We start from the raw sequence: 20,280 nt of genomic DNA, 5'->3' as shown, positions 1-20,280 counted from the left end.
ATCACTTGTTACTTGTGAGAAGAGACCAGCACTTGCCTCTCTGTGACCTCCTTTCAAGTAGTTGTAGAGAGCAATATGGTCTCCCATCAGCCTCCTTTCTCCAGACTAAATATCCCGAGCTTCCTCAGCTGCTCCTCATGTGCCTTATCCTCAAGACCCTTCAGCAGCTTCACTGCCTTTCTCTGTTCCAGCTCCAGCACCTCAATGTCCCTCTTATACTGTGGCACCCAAAACTGAGCACAGTACTCAAGGTGTGACCTCACCAGTGCTGAGCAGAGGGCAACAATCACCTCTTGAGACCTGCTGACCACACAATTCCTGATGCAGGCCAGGATGCTGTTGGCATTCTTGGCCACCTGAGCACACTGACTCGTATTCAGCCAGCTGTCAATCAACACCCCCAGGTCTCTTTCTTCCAAGCAGCTTTCCAGCCACTCTTTCCCAAGCCTGTAGCATTGCATGGGGTTGTTGTGGATGGAAACATCAGAGATCAACTGGATGCTGAGCCCTGGATGGTGTCCAGTTGGTAAATGGGATGTGGTCCCCTGTTTTGAAAGTGTGCTGGGATATTTATCTGTGTCAGTGTTGCTATGACATTTGTCCTCAGGACTACAGTGTGGTCCCTGGATGGTTACAGTTGTTAAGACAGGGTAAGACAGTCATGAAGCAGTAATCAGGTACCCAGACTCTGCAGAGGGGTGAAGCAATGCAGAACTGGAGTCCTTGCAGAGGGTTGCTTAGAAATCCCTCTGGAATAGAAGGCAATCAAAGATGGAAGTGTTTACTGTGGGGTTTCAAGCTGAAGGCAGCCACCTAAAATGAGGGCAAAGGAAAAGGGACAAAGCTCTTATCGCACACACGACCTTGGCAGCACCAGTTTCAGACTGTGTGAAGCAGCCATGCCATGCACATCACTCATCTAGAGCCTGAGTGTGGCCTTACCCAAAATCCAAAGTGTGGTTCTCAGTAGCCCTGCTCACTTATAATCAAATGCCAAAAATATCAGCATTTGGTGGGCCTTGCTGCTTAAGGATTAAGCACACATGAGTCTATGGGGCCAGACGGGATCCAGCCAACTGTACTGAGGGAGCTGGTGGAAGTGCTCACCAAGCCACTTCCCATCATCTATCTGCATTCTTGGCTAACCAGGTGTCCTGGTTTGAGCCAGGATGAAGCCATTTTCCTTTTACTGATTATTTTTTCCTTCAGTTAGCTATCTACTGATAATGCTGGAATGTTTATGCTGTTGCTGGGACTCCAAGGTCACATCAAGACACTACAGTGAGATCTGTGACCCCCAACATAGGAGGCTGAATTAGACAGACAGCAAAATTGGCCAGAGATATTCCATTCCATATATCTACGTAAGCTCAGAGGAAGGTCAGAGATCACAGAAGACAGCTTCCTTCCTGCTTCTTCTTCCCTTCTCTTCCATCAATGGCTGGCATCTGGGGAGGACTCTGTCCATGCATCACAACCAACCCCCAGGCTGAAGCTCTCCTGACCCTCATCACTCTCCACTTTCTGCGGCAGCTCCAGGACTTTTCAGGACTGTTCACAGCTCAGGAGATGCTGTGGGAGTTGCTGGGGATGGGGGGAGGCAATAGGGTTTTGCACATTTCCTGGACATATTTGTATATAATGGTACATATTTTCTTATATCATTAGTGTTTAATTAAAGCTGTGTAGCTTATTTTTCAATCCAGCCAAGTCTCTCTCATTCTCTCCTTTCCTATCTAGGTGGTAGGGGGAGGGGATCAAGAGCATTGTTGTCGATCTTGAGTCAAACGTGACACCAGGGAAGTCCCAGTTGACTGGAAGCAAGTATGACCCCTATCTACAGGAAGGGCTGGAAGGAGGCTGTCAGTCTGACCTCAGTGTTAGCATAGGTTTTGGAGAAGATCATCCTGAGAACCATCACATAGCATGTGTGGGACAACCAGGTGGTTATGCCCATTTAGCATGGGTTCATGAAATGCAGGTCCTGATTGACTAACCTGATCTCCTTCTACAGGGTGACCCACTTAGTGGAGGAGGGAAACACTGTGGATGTTGTCTACCTGGACTGCATTAAAGCTTTAACACAGTTTCCCACAGCATTCTCCTGTAGAAACTGGATGCTTGTGGCTTGGATGGGTGTGTGCTTGGCTGGGTAAAAAACTGCCTGGATGGTCAGGCCCAAAGAGTTATGGTCAATGGAGTTACATCCAGTGGGCAGCTGGTCCCAAGTGGTACTCCCCAGGGCTCAGTGTTGAGGCCAATTCTGTTTAATATCTTCATCAATGATCTGGCTGAGGGTATCAAGTGCACCCTTAGTAAATTTGAAGATGATACTAAGCTGGGCAAGAGTGTTGATCAGGATAGGAAGAGTCTACAAAGGGCCCTGGACAGGTGGAATCAACTGCCCAAGGTCAATTGTATGAGGTTCAACAAGGCCAAGTGTTGGATCCTGCACCTGGGCCACAACAACCCCATGCAATGCTACAGACTTGGGGAAGAGTGGCTGCAGAGCTGCCCAGCAGACCTGGGGCATGGCTGAGTGGGGGACTTGGCAGTGTACTTGGTGAACAGTTGGACTTGATGATTTTAAAGGTCTTTCCAAACAAAATAATTCTATGACTCTTGGAGGGTGCAGTGACACAGCACTTCTGTACTGCCAAAAACCTCCCCAGACCCAAGACGGCTTAGCAGAGCGTCCTTCCAAAACCAGGATCTTTTCCACATTTTCTCTCAGACACAATCCTGCAGGAGCTGTCAGAGGACCTCTTGCATACATCTTCCCTGAGTGTCAGAGAAGGAACCTTAAAAGCAGGAGAAAGCCCATAACTGTATAGCCCAGCTCCATCGAGATGCTTTCTAGCAAGCCTTCCTGTGGCACTGTGTGCTGCAATGGAAGACTGGCCTTGTTCTAAGTATCCTTCTGTCAGTCAGCTGTGGGCAAAAGCATACTGAGTGTGATCATTTCTTGTGGCTCCCTTTTCAGCAGCTCTCATTTTTCTACTGTGTATCCCATTCCTGCTCTAGGAATGTATCTGATTAGGGTCAATGCTACCTCTTCTCCTTCAGCAGGGCACAGTGTGCTTCCTTGCTGTTCAGTTTTCCTTCTTCAACCTTTCAGGCACCAAGTCTGTTTGTTTATCCGTGTTTTGCTGCTCAGGTTTGACTGAACTTTATGCTTGTGTAGTTGGTGCTCCAGAGCAGCTCTGCCCTCCTGGCTTTCCTGATCAGCAGGAGTCAACAAACTCTTGTGTTTGTAAAGCCTTCCCTCACTCTTGAATTCTTCTCTGGCCCCTGTGTTTTCTCCACTTGCTTCCCTGTAACCTCTTCCATGAGTTCTATCAATCCTCCTTGTGGGCAGAGAAAACCTCCACCAGGAACTTCCAGAAGAAACATGTCCACAATGTAAGCATCCAGACACAGATCACAAGCAAAGTGAAAAGCTTCCAAACCAGTCACCAAGTGACAAGAAAACAAACATTTCACTCTTCTTCCAAGGAGTTATGGATCTCCTTTCATCAACTCCACAGACCACCCTCTCTATATTTTTCTGTTTAGTGGCTGTGAGATGTTGGTAGTACATGCAGCTCTGTTATACTTGAAGAATTTTTCCATTTATTTTATTTTCTTTATCTAGTTGAATCTGTGATTTTTCAGAGGGTCCTGTAAACTGGAACAAACCTGCCAATCCTCTCCTAGAAAATAAAATGTGAAGATCTTTTGATACCAAATCCCAAGGGATCCACATAAGCATTCCCACTCCAGCTTGTAAATTAATTGTTCTTGGTGAAATATAGGTTGAAATGCCAATATTTTAACATGTAAATTTAGAACTATTATAATACCTCCCCTCCTCAGAGACACAACAGAGGAAGTATGCAGAATATCTTTGTTTATTGTTTGTGCATTGTTCTCTTATCATAGACAATTTCCATTTGCTTATTTATTATAAACTCATTCAAAGTTGTCACCAAAGCATTGCTATATCTTGTCCTTTGGTTTGGGAGAACTGTTACCTGAAGTTCTTCTTTATGTATCTGTTGTGGTACTGAAAGCTGCAGATCCCAGAAGCCTTTTCTGCTTAGGAAAAACAGGAGGATGTCCTTCAGCTTCTCAGAGATCTAACCCTAATTATTGGGTTTTGTTCCTTTTTCTTTTGCCCAATCACTTATCACAGGAAGGAAGATTATTTCCTTCTACTTCTTGCCTCATCCCTCATGAACTTTGTCTTTTCTGTGTGTATATTAAGTTTGACTTTTGCCTTCCTCTCTTAGCATCTGAATTTATACAATTTAGGGCTTGTAATGATTTCAGGCAGGTAAAATATCTAATTCACAAATAGCCTGGACTGTGCTTGATGTATTTCCCTTCCTCTCTCTGAAGGTGAAGAGTTTCAATAAAATTATGTCCTTTTTGTCTAATTTCCTGCTTTGACTTGGTCTTTTCACTCTCCTTGAAAGCAAAGTAAGTACATGGCGACTACGTAGTTCACTTATAATTGAAACAATAGACTAAAAGGCTCCTTTAGAGCAATTACATCTATTGAGCCAACAAGTCAGTTGTGCATTTGCATTAAGTCCAAGTAGTAAAATATATTTATTATTTATTCTTTTTTTTTTTTTTTAAACAAAAGTTACTGCTCATTTAGTCTCCAGAGGCAGCACAATGCGTCATCAGACAGGGAGGCTTAAATGTGAATCTACATGAGCAGTGTGCGTGACTTGTCGTGGAAAAAGAGCACACTGTGCTTTGTCTGGGCATGCTGCATCCAACCCAAGTGTTGTGTGTGTGTAATTAGAACCAGTCTGAGACATAATGGTTAATCTATAAAAACTGAAGTAAAAATTAAAGTCAATTTGAAAGCACAGTGCTCAAGACTAGACAGTGAGGAGGGGATAAACTGCATATTACTAAAATTAGAAGAGCCTCAATTCCTTTGTTTGCTTTTATCCTCAACTAAATCACAGGCTGACACTCCTGACAAGTTTAGCTGAGGGCAGAAAAAAGCAATTAAACTGTGTTAAGCCATACATCCATGTGGGATTCTGGACAAATAAAATCCTATGCAAGACACTGGATTACAAATGAAGGAGCCTGAGATCAGCTCCTAAGTGTGTCAGAAACATGGATGTCTGTATGATCCAGCTGTGCTTGTGCCCTGGAACCCACCGTGATCCTGAGCCACTTAGTGGATACCAATACCCAAAGGATGATGTTCATAAAATGGAGAGCATTTTTGGGGTCATCAATAGGACACCTGCTCCTTCATTAGGCAGCACAGCTGTAAATTCCATGGAGGCTCTGCAGAGGTGTAGCAGTCAAATGCAACCTCAATAGGTAGGAATTTAGCTGTAGACTGAAACAATTGATCCTCCGTGGGTAAGACAGAGCCAAGGAAAAAGCATATTCAGGGCCTCACAGAGTTGGGGCCCAGCTGCTACAGGACCTCACTAGCTTGGAGGTCCACCCAAGCTAGGTAGCTCCATGAAGTACCTGCAGTTTAGTGTGGGACAGGTTTTCCACTAACACGGCTGAACTGCTTTGAGTATCTGGGCCAACAGCCCAGGTCTTTAGCACTGTGTAAACACAGAGCACTTTTGGAGGCTGCTCAGATATCTCTGCTGCACCTCTACAGTGTGGCTGTGCAAGAAATATGTGCTTTATGGGCTTTACGTGATGGGGCTTGTTCTTTGCCCTGCCAATATGCTCTTTTCCATGGCGAGTGTTTCAGCTCCCTCTTAAAAGTAAGCGTGCGTTAAAGTGCTTTTCACAGCGAAGATAATTGAGCCCATGTACAACATCTATCACAATAAAAGCCAAATCTCAGACAGCTACTAGGGCACTATCAAAGTCAAAAAAATAATAAATAAGAGTTCACGAGGCTTTCAAGTCCGACCCCTTCTGCCAGCCCTAAATCCATTAAAAATATTCAAGTGTTTGTACAGCACCTAATTCTACAGAGTATGTGGGCAGTGCTGCAATACAAATAAAACCTATAGCTATTACTCCTAAAAATAATTATCAGGGCTGTCATTTGTAGATTTTTCTCTGTTTTTAAAAACTGCCTTTCTTTTTAGCCTTCTGAAACCTTTTTACCTTTTTCTACATTAAAAATTGTCAAATTGTTGAAAAGAAAATTGAACGTTTTTATAACAAATAACAAGCAATAGCAAATGTGCACATCCAGGTTATAAAGATGAGGTTTATAATGGCAATGCTGATAGATCGTTCCTGTTACCACATCAGCAGGGCAGCACCAGAACATAGTGCTCCACAAAAATGACATACTGAGCAGTACTGAAAATAACAAGAAATTTCTTGGTAGACCTGATTGTTTTTACTGTTTCATCAATGAAGCAGCAATCCCGGTTTTCTTAGCTTGATTTTCAGTTCGGTTGGTATGTTTGGGGATTTTTCAGAGGTGGGGAGGAGATTACTAGAAAATGTGGGTGCTTTTTTCTGCTCCATTTTAGTTTGTATACTTCCCCGGAATTTTCCAGGGAGAAAATACTGATTAAATGCCAGCTCTACAACACTGGTAACAAAGAGAAGAGAGACAACAACTTTCCTCTCATGAGGTCAGATATTCTTTAGGAAAAACATAGGCTTTTTACATAGCTTTTTACAGACTTTATGGTTTGCTTCTACTTCTTCACAAATAGCAGCACATTCTCAAAAGGACAGGACACCTGCAACCCCAGCTTCATTGAAGAAGGGATGGAGCTAGTGAGCACTCTGCCAGATTCAGGCTAGATTCTGTATTTACAGTGACATTTATTTAAAACTGATGAATGGGTTTGTGCTGACAGAGCTAATGCTCAGGAAGAAAACCACCTGTCACCAAGCCAGGCACCTCACCCAAGCTTGTGTGCCAGGTGCCCAACCTCATCAACCACCAGTTTCTGAATCCTCCAAGCCATTATTTCTATGAGCATCCCTGGCATGAGCATCTCTGGCTCCTCCAAGCTTCAGTACCCCTTCCAGCACTGGCTGCTCCTTTGCAGGCATTCCCAGGAAGTTCATGAACTTTTTGCAAATCCATACATCTGCTGAATTTTTAAAATAACAATAAGCCCCCTAAGAACTCAAAAAGTCCTAACTTGGAGGATGCATAAGGGTTCCCTCTTAGTTCCTGAATTACACAACATTTAAGACATCTCATACAGGTTTTGGCTAACTGCCTCAGAGACATGCAAATGCCTGCCCTTCTCTCCTGAAGAGCTCCATTCATTAATAAGCTAAAGTGTACAGAGCAACTTGGCTGCAAAAAGGGTGCAGTGCAGCACAATGCAGCCATTCCGCTCTGCAGTAGGAAGGAAAACACAGGTAAAATAATTTTCATAAGCTTTTTTAGTTAGACAAATCTGGGGTACACTGCAACGAGCAGGAGTCTTGTACAGCTTGAGCTCATGTTGATCAGCTTTTCAATCTGTGGCATAATGAAAATGTATCTGTGACTCTGCAGGTGTGATAGATCTGTGTCTGCTTGTCTCTGTCTTGAGCACTCAGGCAGCAGCACAAGGACACACACTGCTTACACACACACAGAGGGCTTGACATGCTGTGACTGAACAACAAGTTGGGATCAGGACAACTGATGCAAACATTAAAGTCAACTGCAAGATGCCACAAGGGACTTGCAAAGGTCACATTCCTTTCTCTTCAGGCTTAAAAAAATCTTAGGTCGGGAACGTCATGTGCCTGTTGATCACAGCCTCACTTCTGCTCTCCTGCAAGGCACAGAGGAAACAAACACAAGAAGGTGCAGATTGAGGCGGTTCAGAAAATAGTAACGTTTGTTTTGACAACTCCTGACTTCTTCTGCACGAGTTGGTAGGATTTTCTTTGGCTTTAAAAGTGTAGTTTCAAAACTCATCATGCCCAAAATAAATGTGCCAACAAATTAACATCATTTCAGATGTGGAGAACAGCTAATCAGAGTAGGGGGGTAGAAGAGCTGAGATATTTTGAAGAAGAATATCCCAAAGGAAGAAACTTCTGCCCTTCCTTCTGGATACTGTTTTGATTGCTTTATGGTTGTTGCCATTGTAATGTTCTTCACAGTAAATTGATGAAAGATGACAAAAAATACAACACAGTAAAACCCTGAAAATATAATGTATCTGCAGAGGGGGTCTAAAAGCAGGTAGAGTCTGTAGGTTCCCTTCTGATTGCCTTTTCTTCAGGTTGGGGAAATGGTGTGAGCTGCATCTGTCCTTCAGGCCTTCTCCTGCTTCTATGCCTTGCCAAGCTGCTTTGTGTTTGTGAGCCCTCCTCGGAGAAACTTGCTGACCTGGCAGCTCCTGCCTGAGAGAGCAGAACTGCAGAGAAAACACTGTTTTTCTGTTCCCTTACCCTGTCTGATCCCCTTGGCCTGTGGATGTGGATCTGGCAGCTTCCAGAGAGTGAATGTGGTGATAAGTGAAGGCAAAGATACGGTGTTAGACTGGGCGCCACCATGGAAAGTAATGTCATTACTGTGATGCTGGCATGTGATGCTGAAGGGGCAACAATGTGCAAATTCAACCATACATTTGTAACTCATCCCAACTCTTAGAAATGATCAAACTAAATATTCAGTCAAAAATATTTTTAAAGAATATTTTGTAACAGTGCTAAGTGAAAAAGGTAGCAATTCTTGCTTTAAAAACCTTATCAATGCAAATTCAAGGTAAAGTTTCAGAATATCCTAAGGGATAGGAACAGAGTACAGACATCAAATAAAAGAAAGCCACCTCCTGTTTCTTGCCACTGGCAATCATAGAATCATAGAATCATAGAATCATAGGGGTTGGAAGGGACCTCGAAAGATCATCTAGTCCAACCCCCCTGCCAGAGCAGGGTCACCTAGAGCACATCACACAGGAATGCGTCCAGGCGGGTTTTGAATGTCTCCAGTGAAGAAGAAATGTCTCCTGCCTTGCTGTGAAGCCTGACAGAAAGCAGGGAAATGGTCAGGCTCGTTTCTTGAGAACCACAGTGCAAGAGGGGACCTCAAACCACATTATTCCTCACTCCAAGGTGTGATGGAAGGTACCTGCACCCTCCAAAGATGCCTGCTGCCCCTGTCCTGCCTGGGCTTTACTGGCCTTCCCAGTAACGTGTCCCACTACATAATTATTCTCCTAACTGCTAAGTGTTTCCTAATGTCTAAACAAGGTTGCTCTCAGTGTATAAGAAACAACTCTTTAGTCCTGTCCTTGGCCTTGGGAACAAATGGTGAGTATCCCCTTTGTATCACTGCTCTCTCTTTGAAGCCTGTTTCCACTTCCCAATTTGATCTCTCTTTATTAAACTAAACAACCCCCCTTTGGTTACTCTGCCTTGATAGGTCACATTGTCTTAAATCTCTTAGCACTTGTGTCACTCTCACTGAGCTCTCCCCCAGACACACAGATGCGTGCATGCACACACGCACACTCTACTTAAAGTATTTGTGCCCAAAATGGGACACATTCCCTAGGAAAGGTCTTGCCCCAGCTAAATAGAGTGGAATAATAGCCTTTCATCTCTTACATGTGACATACACGAGAATGGCTCAACAGCATCTTATCTGCTGGCTTATATTCAGCCTCTGGTCTAATACAGTCCTTTGCTCTTTTTTTAAACTATACCAGGGTACAGACCAATATTTAGTATTTGTTGTTTGGGGTTTTTTTGCATTTCATTTTTCTTTCGAAGGTGAAACACTCTGCGCTCGCTGCTATTGGATTTTATCAATTATAGTCTATTTCCCAAAGTTATCACAGTTGAATTCTAAGGCTGTCTTCCAAAACACTTGCATCTCTACCCAGAATGTTATTTTCTGCCAATTGTCTAAGATTATGCTCTGTATCACCGAGAAACTTGGCAACATGAGCATCCAGCCATTCTGGAATTGGGGCAGACCTGTCAGCCCCAAATTATCTCAGTGGTGGAAAGTGAATAATGTGTAAGTTCTCTTTCAACATGACTTTTTCATGCAGTTGTGCTCCCATCCTTCCTATGAACAATGTTGCTCCTTCTCCAACTTATAGCTTATGCCCTTCTCCAGCTGGTGGAGGCTTCTTCATGCCTCATCACAGAAAGTGGCCTCAGGGACTTGATGTGCTGGATTTTGTCTGCTGATGTGGGGTATCATCTGGGTGTAAGCAGTGCTCATCTAGACCAGTTTTCTTCCCCTGTCAGTGAGGACACTGTCTATGCCAAGAATTTATCTTTATCCACTGGGTTAAAGAACTAAGCTGAATTCATGTGACATGCTTTATTCTTAACAAATCCATGCTGGCTGCTTCTCATAGGCCTATAATCCTCTAGGGATGAGTAAATAATTTGTTTCAGTATATTTCCAAATATCAGAGCTGCAATGTGTGATTTACAGTTGTGGGATCTCCTTTCCCCTGTTTTTTGAAGACATAATTTAACATAAACCAGCAGAGCTGCCATGCCGGTTACACCCATAGAAATGGATTGAACAGTGCAGGGAAAGTTCCTGGCCACTGCTCTCCATCTCCAAATCTGAGGGTTTTCAGAAGAAATTTGGATGGGGTACTGTTAGCTGTAGCAATTAATTCACAGCCAGTCTCTGGAGCTACATTAAGCAATGTTTGCCATAATGTTTCCAATTAATGTTTAGGTATTAGTGGTGTATGGCATTCTGCAGAGAACGCTGAAGGTTGGTAGAGGTCCATTCATCAAAAAATTATGGGAACCATGGTCTCTGTGGTGTACACAGATGTTGCTCTGATTTAGGGAAACAGAAATAAAAGTTAACATAGCAGGACAAAAGATACACCACAGTAAAAGATTTCTAGCCTTATAATTAAAAGGAGCGTAGAAGTGGAGTAATAACTTAAGATAATCTAATTACTGTCTAAAACCAGAGAGAACACTTCTTTTTTTTCCTCCAGTTTTCAGCAAGACAGATGACTTGATATTGTGGAGGGGACTCAGAAGTCAGCAGACTATAATGACCTCCAGCAAAATCCTTCTGGCACATGTAACAGGAGAGCAGAGGTCTGACAAGAGTGAGATGTGATGGCAGGTTCAACGCCTTGTGATGGCATCAGAGTAGAGCCAAAGCCCTAGTGCAGACCCACTTGTGAATCGTCCTCAAAATGGGCACAACAAACCACAGAAAGACACCTAACTGTGAAGAGTTTCTTTTTATTAGAAGACAAATTAGAACAATCCATTTTTAAAATGGAGAAAATTGGATGTTCTGGGTGAGAGGCTTCAGTGTTAAAGATGTTGTTAAAGATGTTCTAAGTAAGTTTTCCTCCATATCCTCTCCACTCGTTCAGTAGTCAATGAAAACTTCTCAAGGGCAGATCTTGCCCAATCAGCCTCACGTGATGAGCTGAGGAGCAGCTTTGATGAAAGTTGAACTTCACAGTATGTTCCTTCTGGCAGGGTTTGGCCACATCCAGTGGAGCAGGGGCTGCAGGGCCTCTGTGAGGAGAGGCTGGGCTGGGAGCAACCAACTTCACTGGAGTCTTACAACTTCCTCAAGGAGGGAAGCAGAGAGAAGAAGCCGATTTCCTGTCTCTGGTGACCAGCAACAGGACACGAGGAAATGAAATGAAGCTCCATCAGGGGAAATTCAGGTTGGACACTGGGAAAAGGTTCTTCATTGAGAGGGTGGTTGGTCACAGCAACAGGGTCCCCAGGAAGTGATCACGATTAGGCGTCAGAAAGGTGAGAGTGGGAAAGTGTGATTTCAGTTTTTTCTCTTTGTTTCTCACTGCCTGATTTCATTTCAACTGGCAGTAAATTAAATTAATTTTCCAGAAGTCATGTCTGTTTTGCCTAAGACGATGCTTAGTAAATGATCTCCTTGTCCTTATCTCACTCTTTTTCTTCTTTTCTCCCCCTGTCCTCTTAAATAGGGGGAGTGAGAGCTGGGGGGATGTTGGCTGCTGGCTAAGGTTAACTCACTGCACCCAGTAAGATTGACTTCAGGACAGCTTTTGAGACAGACTCCCTCCACAGTTTCACCTGGGAGCTGAGGAAGCCTGAGCTCACCTACAGGAGGGAAGCTGAGCTGGAAAACTGCCTGGATCTCTCTGGATCACATGGTTGCAACCAAGAGCTGAACATCCAGCTACAAGCTGGCAAGGGAAGACCCCAGGGCCAACACAGGCCTCCAAACACACCCATCAGCAACCAGGAGGTGACACAGACTGCACCCTCAGCAAACTGGCAGGTGACAGCAAAGTGGGGGGGGCAGACAAGAAGAGGGGGCTGACACAACAATTGGCAGCACGTCTACCAACAGAAGCAGACCACCATAAACCTGAGGACAGGGCCAAAAGAAACCTCATCAGGCTCAAGAAGGGTAAGTGCAAAGCTCTGCACCCAGGCCAGAAGAACCCCAGACATCAGCACAGGCTGGGGAGAGCTGGCTGAGGAGCTGCCCTGCTGGAAAGGGCTCAGGGCTGGGGCAGATGCCAGCTGAGACCGGAGCCAACATCTCACTGCAGAGAAGGCAAAAGGCAGAGGGGACTGCAGGAGAGGGATGTCACCCCTTCTCTGCCTGCCCTGGCAAGGCCACTGCAGAGACCCAGCTCTCAGGTGAGGACCCTCACTTCAAGGAGGATGCTGAGGAACCAAGAAGGGCCCAGCCCTGGGCTACCACCGTGGTCCAAGGCCTCAAGGACATCATCCAAAGGGAGAGGTTGAGGGAGACAAGCTTGTTTTCTCTGGAAAGAAGGCTGGGGACCAGCTAAGAGCTGTCTACAGCTACCAAGGGGGAAACACTTACAGTGACAGTCAACCCAAACTCTCTGAGCACTATCAGGCAGGATTAGAAAGAGCAATGGCCACATGAGGCAGCATGGAAAATTCAGCTTGGACACAATGACAAACTTCTTCACTAAGAAAGTGATGAAGCCCAGAAACAGGTTTCCAAAGAGGATGTGGATTCTCTGTCCTTGGGGATATTCATGGCTTTGTAGGACAAAGCCATAGCTGACCTTAAAGCCCTGCTTTGAACAAGTGATTGGACCAGAAACTTCCAGAAGTCTTTTCTGACCACTACTTCAGTACCTCTTTGACTATAACAGCTGTAAAACAAATATGTCATGGACTAGTTTTGATAAGCAAGGGAAGTAATGTAAATCAGGAATAATATTTGCAGTCACTGCAAAAGACCTCTCATGCTTGGAATAAGGAGTTTGAAGGTTAAGTCCTTTTGAGAAAAAAACTGCAATACGAAGTGGTATAAAGAAACTTTGTGAGATCATAAAGACGAAAAATCACACCTTTATTTTCTTTTATTCTGCTTTTTTTCCGAGAAGCAACCCTGCTGTTGTCTGTTCAAGAGAAGCATATCAGGGAACAATGGTTGCAGCAAATGTATAGCTGAGTAACTGCTGCTATATTCCTGCAATTGCTGGAGGTCTGGTGGTCTGGAATCCCTTGCAGAGCCTTGGCATGGCTCTGCTCAGCCGTGTAGCAGCATCTTTTCCCTGTGCACTCCAAGATTTTAAGGCTTGAACACAGGTGGTGGATCCAAAACTAAGAAGGAGCAGAGAGCTGCCATCTCACATACAGGTATGAATCCAACTCGTCTTGTGCAAAGGGTTTCTGAACTTCAAGAAGTGAGGAGTGGGAATCAGTACCTCCCTGGAGCAAGTTACCATCAGCCAGAGGATCTGCAGGGTCCTGCTTCTGTTGGGGAAAATGGCTGAATCTGAAAACATCTCCTCTCAAGTGCTCCATTGGGAGGAGCAAAAATGGGATGTAGGGACCATGACTGGTAGTCTCTATGGATGCTTTAAGTGCATAATGACTGGCAAGGCTGAGAGCACATCCCAGAGACCTCTGGTGTGCACCTATAGTCCCAAGAGAATGCTGCTGTCCATCCAGCCTCTCTGAAAAATTGTCATCACATCTGACTGACCAAGTCCAGAAAAGCCAAACTCAGTGTGGACTAGGTGAAAAGAAGGGCTTTTGGACCATGGGAATGGAGATCTGATTTTATAATGCCTTGTTTCATAACGAGTCTTATTTAGCCTGGCAGAAGAGTGGCTGCAAGGGAACATGACTGCTTTCTATAAATACAGCAGGGAAGGAAACACTGGGGAGAACTATTTGAGTGAAAAGCCAATTCTGGTGCAAAAACAAGTGGTGTAAATTGGCCACGGAAAAAAAAAAATTAGTCCAGAAGATTTCTAACCAGCCTAACAGGAATGTCCTAAGGCTGCAGTGTGTTGGGAGGGGGTCCAAACTATTTTACTGACAGACTTTGACAGGTTTTGAACCAGATCATGTGGCTGTTTGTAGTAGCAGATGATGTGACTCAGTCACCCAGGAGCAGCTCTGCCTCTGGCCCTGCAGGGATGGTGTGTCAGAGGGCAGAGATGCTGCACCTCCCCATGCTGTTCTGCCATCAGGGTAAAACTACACTGCTCTAAATTGCTTTAGTACACACAGTCGACTGCTTTCTTTTGCTTTCACAAATTTCTTGTTAATCTCAACACTGTTCTTCCTTCTTTGTTTTGCTGGTGTCCTGGGGAGATATTCTAGTCCAGCCAAAGGACCAACGCCTTCTGTGCTCTATTCTCTATTTTCCCAGCATCGTCTGACACTGCCTCTGCAGCAGCACACATATTATTCCCTCTTCTGCTTTATCTCCATGTTCTCCCATCTATCTAACTCTTCCTCTTTTTTTATTTTCTTCTGCGCTGTGCTACACCTGCTTGATCTTCTCTATCATCCTGGATTACTGACTTTAACTTCCAGCTCTTCTTCCACCACCATTCACCACTTGCCTCCCACATCTTCCTGAAGAGGATTGATATTACTTACCTGCAAATTGATATTACATGGGAATCTGTACCTACCAGAGTCTGTGTGGAGTGTGTGCCTAACAACAGTATCCTATGATGGAGACCACAGATGAAACAAGAGCAGATGTACATTGATAGAAAAAGTGTGATTTAGGGACTACAACTGCTCATTTCTGGTAACAACAGATGAGGAGAAGGCTGAGGTTCTCAACAACTTTTTTGCCTCAGTCTTCATTGGCAACCCCTCTCCTCACAGCTCTCATGTTGATGGCCCACAAGACACAGACCAGAGAGACAAAGTCCCCCCCATTGTAAATGAAGATAAAGTTCGTGACCATCTGAGGAACCTGAAGATATACAAGTCCATGGGACCTGATGAGATACATCCCAGAGTCCTGAAGAAATTAGCAGATGTAGTTGCCAAACCACTGTCCATGATATTTGAAAAGTCATGGCAGTCAGGTGAAGTCCCTGGTGATTGGAAGAAAGGACATGATGCTATGCCCATATTTAAAAAGGGTAGAAAGGAAGATCTTGGGAATTACCAACCTATCAGCCTCACCTCTGTGCCTGGGAAGATCATGGAACAGATCCTTGCTTGCATATCCATTGATATGCAAGTGTCAAGTGTCATTGGAGATGCCTCGGGGTATGTATCTCAGAGGCATTTACAGGACTGACAGAAATTACACAGGATCTACAGTGGACCTGTGACCTTCTGCAGCAGGAGCTGGAGGTTAGGCAAAGTCCTCTAGGACATCTTCCATGGCACTGAAGCTAGTTCTGTGTGTGAGCAACTGATTCAAGGAGTATGTGTCTTTATCTGGAACTGGATTCCCCCTGAGAAGGCTTACAGCTAAAATAAAAACTTTCAGGAATGACTGAAGAAACCAAATAAGCTGCTTTTGCAAGCCCAAGAGTCTCAGTGCAATTCTTGTAGCTCAATATTGATTATCCACTAAGTACAATGCAGACCTAGAAAAAAAAGAAAACACTCGTGTCTCCGAAGAGGAGCAAAAGCAAAATTTGAGTGAAAAATTATAAAGGCAGGTGGCTGTTAATTGATTTATATCACAGGATACAGTGGCTGAAGACTTTGGTACTGTAAATAAGAAAAAAGTGTGACAAATGGCCTAAACTGAAGTAAGACCAACTTTGAATGAAAACAAAGTGTTCACTGGCTCAGAGATGTGAGCTAAACTTCGCTGCTGATTCAAGGGATCAAAAATTGTATTGATCTAATGCCTCTGACTTTCCACATTATGTCCAGAAAATCTGACCTAAGTACAGCTAGGCTGCAAGATTGCTGCCTGACAAATGCTTTCTTTCCCCTCTAAGCTGAAAAATTTTGGCTCCATTTTTCCAGCAGTCCAAAACATCCTTTGCTTCCCGCATTGTGAGATGACAACAATGCTCAGCTGTCTTTGGCCTGAGTTATGGTGCCATGCCAGAAAGTGTCTCAAGTTGGGAAAAGTCTTAAATCAACACATTTTACCACTGAAGACTGAGGAAAAACAGTTTCTGAACCATATGAAATATTCATGTCTAGGATCTTGTGAGATACCATCTGGTTAGATCAAACCAAAGCAGAGCTGATAGTGACACAGAAACACACTGGATACAAAGTAGGATGACGTGACTTTGAAGAATCATTATTTCATGACCTACAAAAGACCACTGCAAACCCAGCAAGCATTCAGGAACAATTAACTTTTCAAACAAAGAATAATCTGAAAGAGAAAAGTTGATCCTTCAGGTCTGTTATTAGGAAAATCATAATGTACTTCAGATAAAATCATGCCTCTCACGAAGGCATTGAGAATTTAACTGCAATTTAACATTTGCCTAAAGTGTGTAAAAAAGGAGAAAACAACCCCCAAAACTACTAGACAAGCACTTCTACAGCCAGAAGAATAACCAAAGAGCAAATCCTGCTGCAGACATACTGATCTCATAGCATTTTGTATTTGTAGAAGTAAATATGTCCTCTTTTCCCTAAAAGTCACTGTTCACAGGGCATAGTACTGGGACTTGGAAGACGTGAGTTATACTCCTGCCAGAGCTACTTTTTTGATATATGACCTTGAGACAAACATTTTCTTCTGTTACTGCTTCCCCTCCCACTTTAGTCTACTCCAGACAGAGACAGTTTTACTGTGCCTTACACAATGGGGCCTCTAGGTGCTATTGCCATGTAAATAGTGGCAGCACAGGTGCAATTGTGAGCAGAATATGGCTTTTATTAGCCAGTTACAAGGTCACCGTTGGGTGAATGGATTGCTGCATAAAACATTACTGAGCCATCAGCCTATGGCTGCCTCACAGTTATATACTAATGTTATTTCAAATGCAGGGAAAGTATTTGAGGCTCTCCCAACTTGCCAAGTTTCCAGCACCACTGAGCAACAAAGGTAAAAATGCTTCACACAGGTGAGTATACACACAGAGGGGCTTAAACTGCCAGGGCTTCTGCCACTCTGTTGCTGCTGTTTGCAATTTATCCATTCCTTTTCTCAAGGTTAATGAAGTTTCATGACACCTTGGAGGATAAGAAAATATTGTACCCAGCTCTGCAGAGGGGAATGATGAAGGAGGCAGACATGAAATGGCTGCCTTGGAGTGGCAGAGCTGGAATCAAGACCAGGATAATCTCCATTCCCTCACCATGCTGTGTACCTTGTGATGAAATTAAAATGCTTCCACCTTAACAGCAGTGTCAGTCACACAGTATGGGCTCTGCACCGGCTTTGAAAACCAGGGAAGAGAGCATCAAATGTTCCAGCCCACTTAATTTGAAAGCTGCCTATAATAAACCCTTGGGAACATGTAAAACAGACAGGTCAAATTACATAGTTACACAAATATCACTGGATTTCTGGCATTTAGGAATAAAAGGCTTTGATCTGTTTAATTTAAAACTGGCTAAAACATGCATACACTACGTCAAAATCTAACATGAAATGCTTTTCTTTGTGTATTTTCCAAAAGCTTAGCTAGAGAGAATTGTACACAGCACGGCAAAACTTTTCCCTTAGTAACATAAATATCTATGCATAAGTAATTTGGCACAGTTTGCCATTGCGAAATATTCTATATTGAGTAAAATGAAAGTTCTTATCTGGTTCTTACAGAGAAATCCATAAAGAAACAATCTACCACCCTTTAAAAGCCCTCTCTATTCCTCACTTCCCCATCTGTCTTATTGATAGCTCTCCTTTGTAAAGCCCTCCAAGATCCAAGAGTGAAAAGTACTCAAAAAACCCCTCAGTGTGAGTGGGGATTTGAAAGCATCCTCACTTATGGATGTTATGCAGATGGAGGAAGGACATCAGTACAAGGCTGCGGTATTCCAAAAATCAACCCTACGTCAGTGTCCTTGTCAACAATTTTGCTTCAAACCAGCGCTCACTCTAAGTGTAGAAATGCCTCAAAATGCCTCTTAGCCCTCCTCCCACTTATTTTCAGCAGGCGTTTGAGCAGGATTCCTCTCTCTCTGTTTTCCCTCATTGCACAATTGACTTTCCATGGGCCTCTTTGGCAGCTCCAGCCCTTTTGGAAAGCAGGGTTTATTCCTCCCCTCCTCTTTCAGCCTGGCATTGAGAAGGAGGTCTGTGGTCGGGACTCGATGCCGCAGAATGTCAGTGCCAGAAGTGTCCTTTCTCATGGAAATCAGGCACAGGAGTCCTGCATTGTCCCTGCATGAAGGAGAGAAGTAGATTTTTTTGTTCCCTCTCCCTTTCTTCGAGGTTGTATTTGAACCCACGCGCTCTGGCTCTCCTGTGCCTCAGAAGCGCCAGATCCTTCCTCAGGACTGGTTTCTCCACCTCCTCCCTCACCTACATTGTTGTACCATCTCCTCTTTGTCACGTCCAATTAGTCATTACAGGCTTATCTTGCCGTTTCTAAGATTTCATAGATAAAAATGCTGAATTAGTGATTTTTTTTATTAATTCGCTCAAGCCAAGGACTGTATTTACCTGTGCCAATAGAAAGCACACAAGTATTGATCACACCACTTAACCCTCTGGGAGAAAAAGAAGTCCTGTTCCCGCCAAACTGGAGAGCAACAGGAAACGTGCAGGAAGGAAATTACTTCCTTGGGGATATGCTGGTGTCTTATTGATATACCTCTGGTGGCATATTTATGTATGCCCTTCCCAAAAGCTTGCAGTTCAAAGTCTTCCTCCTGATTTGACTCAACAGGGAATTTGTGGGGGGATCAGTAACACAGACACTGATGTTTTCCAGTACTACAAATAAGACGGCTGAAGTCCTGGTGTCATAATAGGCAGCCCCTGGTGGCTGAGAGCCACATTGGCCCCAGGTGGTTGTCTGGTATGTTAGAATAAGGTCACTAATGGTTGTTGCTGACCAGCCAAGCTCATGTCCTTCACAGAGCTGGCTATGGTCAGGCTCATTTGGAGACTGGAAGAAGAAAGAGACCCATACAAAAGAGAGCTCCAGTGGAGCTGGGACCTACCACAACCGCTGGGTAAGGACAGCAGATCCACGCAAGGACTTGCTGGGATGGGCTGGCATTACACTCATCAAGCACCAAGCCCTCACCAGGCAGCACATCACACTGCACCTGTGTGAGAGCTGCCTTTCCACCCAAACACCCTGCTCTGAGTATCACCACATTGGAGTGCTTTCTCAGAAGTCAGTGGTAAGACACTAAATCCAGTTGGGCTGTTAGAAATTAGCCACGTCACAAATCATGATAGTTAAAAATCTCTCTTTAAAATAATTTCCTTATTAGATTTCTGCCTTCAAATGAGCAAGATCCAGACCACATATAAGTTCCCAATTCAGATCCTGAAGATCCAAGATCATGGTTTTAGGATTTAAACTGGTTTGCTAACACTCTGGAATAAAGGTATCATGAATATCAAAGGCCAGGAAACTGCACCTGTGCCCTTTTATCCACCTTCAGGAAGGGTTTGGTGAATACATCTCGAAACGTATTTCTGATTATTTGTATTTCTGAATGAATATTTCTGATTTAAAACCATCTGAAGCTCGTCCTGGAGATCTGGCAAATACCTGGCACATCCAAAGTACTCAGTGTGTTCAGCGTGCAGGATAGATGAAAGACTCAGTGTAATTCCTAATTGATAGTGTATTTAAATATCACACCTGTGTACTTATCTCAAGGTAGAGCCTGCCCAACGTAGCACGTTGCTAATGCACACACCTTTCATGACACGAGGTACAAACCCAAAGACATCTGCTTACACCAGCCTCGTGCAGAAGGCTGCATGCTGTGCCTGTGGAACCTTCCCACAGCTGACAGTGTTGGAAGCAAAGGATTTGCACATTAAAAATTTATGCACACATTGTGCACTGAAATGTGCAGCTTTCCATATGAAGTATGTATTACATGTGTGGTATCCATGCCAAATATTTTGAGGAAATGTAGATGTGATTGCCCATATGCTCCCCAAACAATACGAACGTGCTGTAATTTGTGGGACTGGGGAAGCAGCTTGATCCTCAGGGAATACTGAAGCAT

This window comes from Apus apus, chromosome 2 (genome assembly GCF_020740795.1).
Source record: "Apus apus isolate bApuApu2 chromosome 2, bApuApu2.pri.cur, whole genome shotgun sequence".
In the NCBI taxonomy this organism is placed as follows: domain Eukaryota; kingdom Metazoa; phylum Chordata; class Aves; order Apodiformes; family Apodidae; genus Apus; species Apus apus.
The sequence above is the reverse complement of the archived record's forward strand: the minus strand, read 5'-3'. Positions refer to the sequence as shown.